This window comes from Amblyomma americanum, chromosome 1 (assembly GCF_052857255.1).
Source record: "Amblyomma americanum isolate KBUSLIRL-KWMA chromosome 1, ASM5285725v1, whole genome shotgun sequence".
In the NCBI taxonomy this organism is placed as follows: Eukaryota; Metazoa; Arthropoda; class Arachnida; order Ixodida; family Ixodidae; genus Amblyomma; species Amblyomma americanum.
Genome location: NC_135497.1, coordinates 332,920,700 through 332,928,421, shown reverse-complemented (window position 1 = coordinate 332,928,421; position 7,722 = coordinate 332,920,700). Strand labels below are relative to the sequence as shown.

General features: G+C 50.3%; 1 pseudogene across 1 annotated transcript; it reads left to right on the top strand.

The window, feature by feature from the left end:
- Nucleotides 1-3,707: 3,707 nt before the first annotated feature.
- LOC144099381 (solute carrier family 25 member 35-like) lies at nucleotides 3,708-6,425 on the top strand (annotated as a pseudogene). The gene is made up of 3 exons (XR_013307392.1): nucleotides 3,708-3,984; nucleotides 4,720-5,012; nucleotides 5,519-6,425. The product of XR_013307392.1 is annotated as a solute carrier family 25 member 35-like (transcript).
- Nucleotides 6,426-7,722: the final 1,297 nt, after the last annotated feature.

Below are 7,722 nucleotides of genomic sequence, written 5' to 3'. Positions count from 1 at the left end.
CATTTCGTTAGCCAACTTTTGAAAGCAAAGCCCCTCATGGATGGAATACGCAGAATGTGCACCAGCATCGCAGTACAATTTGCTGGCCTCAATGTTGAGCCTAAAAAAAAACAAACTTTGCCTCCAACGAAGTCTCGTGAACATGCAACGACGAGGTCTCTATTTCAGTTATATATCCTCTTGCTAAACTGCCTCACTGTGATTTTGCTATGCATGGCTTTGCTCCCCAATTCTCGTGAAACGTGTTCCCAATGACACAGGCGCGGAAGGGGCATTCCAAGACTGCGTCCTGAACGAGACGTGGCTGTGGACGTGGCCGCGGATGTAAATGTGCCCACAAAAGTTCCCGTAACTCGGAAGCCACGAAAGCGCTTAATTGCTGGGCAGTTTAAGCATGCAGTCACGAATTGATTGGTTGAAAGGTGTGCAAACTGTACTGTACGCTTTTCTGCGAGACCTGACCACTCAACTTCTCAATGTCAGGCTGCGGCTCCAAACTGCGAGGAAATTTAGCTTTTTATCGAGACTTCCGCGTTCCAGAAACTTCTTTCGGCAAATGTATGTGCTGCTGTCCTCAAGTGCAACTCGCCGAGACAATCTTATGCTTGATCACGCATGCTCAATATGCGCAACCGCCAGGCGTCATTCGTCGTCTTTTTCCCTGCGCGCACGCGCCAACGTGCGCTGACTGTGTTTCGTGGACACCTGATCACTGCAGCCCCGACCACGCTGCACTGTCGTAGGTACAAGACATACGCAAAATCTAGTACTGAGTATGGGCGAAATACGACAATGAGGGGAAAGTGATCTTTCAGGTAAGATGACGACCGCATGTCTGGATTGGCGCTTTAATGTATGCGAATACCTGTCGTGTAGAAAAGCGTGACTGAGGCTGGGCATGCATTTCATCTTCTACACTACAGCATTCCAACTACGCCAAAGTGGTAATGTTATGATCACCACTGGTTATGATGTTCTCTGTAAGCAAAGTATTCTGTGTCATTTTCGTTAGGATGTCACTGGTGATACGCACCAGCGGGTTTTGTGCGATTAAAAATTTGTACAGGAGTGGTTTTTACGCTGCCTGTAATTTTGGTGGGAACGCAAGAATACGCAAATGTAAAGTAGCGTACGAATTAGCAGAGACTTCACGTTGTAAAAAAGGAAAAATAAAGGACTGTTATATATGCTGCTCAATTGACTGTTCTATTGTCTGAAAAAAAAACAACAACCTAATATACGAGTATTGGGGGCGAATGGGAAACTGATGACGTCAAACAAACCCCAGAAGTGTGACTAAAACTCATGGCACTGTCTGCTCATTGTACGTAACAGATAGCTAGAGTTGCTAGCAATCCTTGTGTCAGCGCAGGCGGATGACCAGCCAAACATTCTTCTTCGTTCACTGATACGTCTAGGTATCAGAAGACGGGGCTGCAAAAACAATTAAGGCCGTGCGCTGGAGGCGTGAACGTTGTTGATTTCTGCACATTTTAAGAAGCCCGGTGATCTCCATATTCTTCAAGCAGTGCCTTCTTAATCTTTTCGGTAGTTTTAAAATCTTCTGCAGGATATATGTGTTCATCTACGCACTTATTCAGTATAAGTAAAACATTGGTTGGAGTATCCTTTACCTGCCGTTATTGCAACTACGCACTCGAAATGTTATACACCGACTATGGATCTGTTTTGCAGTAGAAAGATAATAAGGTCAAGTGTGAGGAGGAAAATATTTTTTCTATGCTGTTAATCAATTATTGGTGCGCATAAAAGGCTTCACCGTCCTCGTATGCACTGCCAAAGGAAATTATGGGTCAGTGGTTGAAATTAAACTATGGGTGTTGGGGTTAAATTAACTGTTTTAAGCAATATCTTTCGTAGGAAGGAGTAACCTAGACAACTGTGGTCTTCTTACCTCATGAAACGAGCCGCAACCAGGTGCTGCTAACTTTGGAGGTGATATGGTGCAAGTGACTATTCTGTTTAATGCAAACTGTCCGCTAACACAAATATTAGACAGTGGCGTACTTCAGAGACATATTCGGTTTCTGACGGAGCATGCGGCTCTTTCCTAGTTCCAAGTGTATTCTTCTGTAAGAGCGCTTTCTTGTGCATGATGCCCAGTAACAAAGTTTTACTAAACGGAGGCGTACTAGCGTAGACGTGTACCAGCTAGGTTTTCAGATGCCTGCGGAACATGCGCAGTGGGAGATGTCCATCCCGCCTAATTGCGCACCTAGTACTGAGCGTGAACAGCAGATGTGTGGTAATGCGGCGTCATCATCAGCACCAGCCTAACTACGCCCACTGTAGGGTAATCGCCTCTTCCATATGTCTCCATTTATGCTGGACCGGGTTAAATGGAGACATATGAAAGAGGCGACAAGAATTGGAGGGGACACTTAAGCCCCGCCATATGAGTATGACGCGATAGAAGGTCATTCTCTACATTCATAGATCCCTGGGAGTCCTCATACCTATCCTGGTGCAGTGGTGCAGCGGTTAAGCGATGCACCATAGCCCAGCGATGGCAGGTGCTCCCATCGGTGGGCCTTGTGCAGCCGAGGTTGCTCTTCTCGAGCGACTAATCATTAACTACCACCTGCCACGGTGGGCAGTTTGCTCGCTGCAAGTAGTGATGACGCTGCAAGGCCACGTGACCTAGGTAGCCCACCTGCCTCCTACGTTGCTCCCTGGACACCACCTGCTAGAGTCACGCTGGTGATTTTTCGCTCACAACGACGACGCCCACAACGCCGACGCCAGATTTTGTGCGTAACGGGGCCTTTAACGCTATCGCGTTAATATATGACCGATCTGGTGACCAAATGTCGTGGTGCTATAGTGGCGGTATACTGTCGACACCAGATATCTTGTCTCATACCTTCACCAAAATATGCTCCATTATTCAGTACTGTTCAGCCAGATTCATTTTACCATGATAACGTTAAGGAGCCCGTGTCACAGAAAAGCCGGCGTCGTTGGACGTGAGAGAAAAAAATCACGAAAAAATCCCCTGAGAAGCAACCTAGGTGGCAGGTGGGTCACCTGAATCACGTGACCCTGTGATGTCATCACAACCTGCACACCAGATTGCGAGCAAACCACCCACCGTGGCAGGCGGCTGTAAATTAATGATTGATCGCAAGAGGTTGCTCGAGGAGAGCAACCTAGAGCAACCTAGGGCGCGCAACCCCACGGGTGGCAGCACCTGCCATGGCAGGGCCGTGGCGCATCGCTTACTCCCTGCAACACTGCGCCAGGAGTGGTATGAGGGCTCCCAGAGATCTATGGATGTTAAGTAGAGAACGACCAATTTCGCATATATGGGTATTAAGCTATTAACGCTATCGCGTCATACCCTTAAGGCGCAGCTTAGGTGCCCCTCCAGTTTTTCCGGATGCCTTACGTCATGCTGTGCGCAGCGCATGGCGGGGGCAGGACAAAGGAGCACATATGAATACAAAGGAAGGCGGACCTGTGATCGCGTATTCCTTTGCGTTGTTCTTGTTTGCACCTTATTTTCGATGGCGCTTCGATCAGTAAGATGACACTAAATCCTCGTAAATGACACTCTCGGTAGTGATGAATGTCAGAGGTGCATGTGAAGATTATACACATCCCGAGCTGTAACATCCGAGTCTAACGTGGCGCTGCTACCCCCGAGGCTTAAGTGGTCGTTGAGGAAAAAGAAGAACGTGGCAAAGATGCGTCCGTCAGCGTCGCCGTCCTGGAGCCCCGGCTTCGTGGTGCGACCGAGGCCTGGAGGCAGCGCTGGTCGCTGGTCGCTGCAGCTGCTGGCACCCCTGGGTGCTTTTCTGCAAGACAATACCAGCCAGCCGGTAGCGCAAATCGTGGTGGGCGCGATCGCCGCCTGCACCGCCACGCTTGTGGCGCACCCCATCGAGGTGGCCAAACTGCGCATACAGCTGCAGGAGGAGCTCCAGGTGCCCGTCGCAGGTGACCTCTAGGCGCAGCGGGCAGGTTGAATAAGCCGCTGCGCCGTTTTCTCAGTTTCGCGGAATGCCAGTCCCAGCAAGGCGCTTTGTAGAGCACAGATTGCCGCACGGCACACACTATAATATGCTGATTACTCCAAGTGGCCGGATTATTTGAGACGCTCGTGTTGTTACCAGCGGCGAGCTAAACTCCTTTTCGTTGTCTCATGACTACCACACGTTACGCATCCGAACTGCGTGACTATAGTTTCCATTGGCTGGCTCCCAATCTGCGCGGAACCCCTTCTAAAACCATGTTTTTAATTACTGAAAGTGATAAATTTGTAGGCATGCGCACAATATTAGCAGTCGAGTAATGCTCCTGTGCATATCTCAGTCGTTTACAAAGGTCGCACAAAGGCCTCCACAAAGGGGAAATCCATGCTTGCGGATAAATTTAAGGGGCTAGCAATCTGGGCCGTGCGGCCAGTTACTTAGCGCTGTTCTTGACTTTACGCTGATACTTGGCGGCATAGCCTCGTGAGATGCCGCCAAGGATCTGAGCGTGCGGAGGGTTCTCTCTATGCTCATAAGGATAAGTGCTCCAGCGTTACGCTGAGTTGCATGCATTGTTTTTTGGCCTTGAGATTGTGTGCTTGGTCGTGGCACAAATGGAAACACCTGATTCGAACACGGTGGCTCAAAAAAAGACCATGCATGTTCCTTATTTCTTGTAAGAACACCTAACGCTGCGCTGCATTTGCCTCCCAACACGTTGCAGACAGATCGGCGCGGGCACGACCCATGTACCGTAACACCCTGCAAGCTCTGTACACGGTTGCCAAATACGATGGCATACTGGCTGTGTACCGAGGCCTGTGCCCGAACCTTGCCTACCAGCTAGTGGGCAATGGATTACGCTTGGGCATTTACCAGATCAGCGACGACCTTGGCTTCACTCTGGATGGCGACCTTGAGCCCAGCATTCGTTTGAGCGCCATCTTTGGCGGCGTGTCCGGCGCCTTGAGCGCCTTTGCCAGCTCGCCGCTTTTTCTCCTGAAGACACACATACAGGTACGCCCCTTATGACTGGCGATCATACAAAAGGGAATTTGTAGTAATTGGCCCTTGTGGATAAAGAGCCTTGGTTACGACAACTAATATCGGAGTCAATCCATGCTCAATTGCAAGAGCAGGTAATTCGTCTCAAATTCAATTGTACAGAGGTCAAAACACCTGTCTACAACACCTAAGCTGCGTGCTCAGGACGGCGAAAGCGGCTGTTAAATATGTGGCGACCAGGAAGGAAAGGCAACGCGACGAAATACTGTGAGAGTGGTTGCGCATGCTCAATTCCTGACCGTTTCGAATCTGCTGTTGCCACCATATGTTGCGTATGCTGCCCGGAACACGTCCAGAGTACGCAGCTCAGGCCTTCTAGACAAGCGTTTTGTCCTGTGTACTTTCAAAACGAAGACTGGAATCAACGCCAGCGCACTGCTCGCGGCCGCCAGTACATTCGCCTAAGTCGTAGTACGCGGTCCGAGGCTAACACAAATGAGCTCTCCCTTTCCTCTCAGCTGCACTCGGCGACAGCTGCCATCGCCGTCGGCTATCAGCACGGCTACCGGACGGCGCGAGCAGCGCTAGTGCACATCTACAAGACTCAGGGCGTCTGGAACGGGCTGTGGCGCGCAACCTTTTCAAACGTGCTGCGCCTGTCCACGGGGTCGGCGCTACAGCTGTCCACCTTCAGCAGCTTCAAGATTCTGCTTAACACGGCAGTTGAAGGCCGCGAGCGTTACCTCTTCATCAATACCCTGCTGGCGGCCTTCCTGTCGGGCCTTGCGTCAGCGCCTATCATCGCGTTCTTTGACGTGCTTCGGGCACGCATGTACGCTCAGCCTTCGAATCCAGTGGGCGCAGGCATCTTCTACAACAGCATTCGCGACTGCATCAGCAAGGTGAGACAGACGGAGGGCCTGCGAGGCTTCACGCGGGGCATTGGGGGCGCCTTCCTCTACACTATGACGTCGTCCGTCATAACGCTCGTCTCCTGGGAGGAAATCAAGAACGAGATGGAGAAAGAGCGGCGCCGAGATAGGAACGACATCATCGACTATGGCATGTACTGAGCTTGCCTTGTGCTGTCCCCATGCGGTTCCCACACAACTGTCGACGGTCCGGCAAGATGCACGCGTTCGAATTAGCCCACAACGAGACTGTGCTGCGTGAAGTCTTGTACGGTCTGTGCAGTAACACCTTCCTGCAGGCTAAACTCGCAACAATGACCCGTAATTAGTTCACACGGCATTGTCTATATTCAAAGTGCCCAAGCCTAAATTATTAATATCATTATTCGTGATCTGCCTTTGCAGGGGACGAGTTCGGTGCAGACTTTTCTGTCCATGTCTGCTGATGGTATAGCGTCGTCGTTTTCCCACAACAGGCACGTGTGCTTTCAGCGCTGCTCAGTCCCGGCGGAATACTGTTCTATTGTTCATGTGGCAGATAAAGCGCCATCAACGACGGGGAACGGTCAAAGCCGGCGTGTGCGATAATGCGTTGTTATTGAAAATGCTTATATACCAGTCTGAGTAGGAATCCTGTATTTGGAGTCCCTTTTTCAGGATTCCATTGGTCGAAGCAGGTACGGCCTCCCTATTTACGAGCCGTTTTTGCCCCCTCAGGGCCTGCATTTGGCAGGGCGGGCTCCCATTGGCTAAAGGTTGAGGAAGGGATGGGAGGATATGGCCTTGTTTTTCTGGCACACCCATAGCAAGTGGTAAGAGATCCGCAATTTCTCCACAGTGCCGATATTCTGGCTTGTACATTCCTGGGTACCAGCGGTTTAGTGATTTGGGGTGTGAAATGTTCTGGTTTGTATTCTTCTTAATGGTATCCCTTAGTCTTGATTGTTTCGAGGGTTTGTGAAATTCTGATCTTTCTAGCCTGTAGTTGTGCAGGATTTCAGCCAAGGTGTAGAGTGACACGTCATATATGGTTATGGTGCCCGGGGTAGCAGTCACTGATTCATGGCGTGTGTAGTAGCGCAAACCAAGACGGAGGACAAAGAACAGATACACACATACCACAGGCGCTGACTTCCGAATAAAAGGTTCCCAAAAGATCAAGGGGAATGTGATATGAGAGGACTTAACGGCGCATGCGCCAGAAAGAACCGTGAAAGAAGGGGAACGTGACATGAGAGGACTAACCGGCATGCGTCGGTTAGTTCTCTCATGCCACGTTCGTCTTGGTCGTCTGGGAATCTTTCAGTCGGAAGTTAGCACCTGTGGTGTGCGTATTTGTTCTTTGTCATTCGCCTTGGTTTGCGCTACTCCTCATTTCATGAATCACTGACACCGACTTGCCTAAGTTTCCACCCTAGTAATCCGTGTGCTTCACCTTGCGCTGCCACTCCCCATTCCTTCCTCCTCCACCCGCCGCGGTGGCTTAGTGCTATGGCGTTCTACTGCTAATACCAAGGTCGCGGGATTGAATTCGGTCCACGGTGGGTACATTTCGATGGGGGTGAAACGAAAATGCCCGTGTGCTGTGTGCTCTCCGATGTCAGTGCACGTTAAAGAACCCCAGGTGGTCGAAATTAATCCGGAGCCCTTTACTGCGGCGTCCCTCATAGCCTCCATTTATCACTTCGGGACGTTGAATTTGTTGTTATCCTCATACGTTAAACGCCACATATCATACCTCTTCCTCTCGCACTTTTTGCGCCATGCTACTTTCACAATTTCTGCCATACGCGAACCATCTCAAAGGTTTG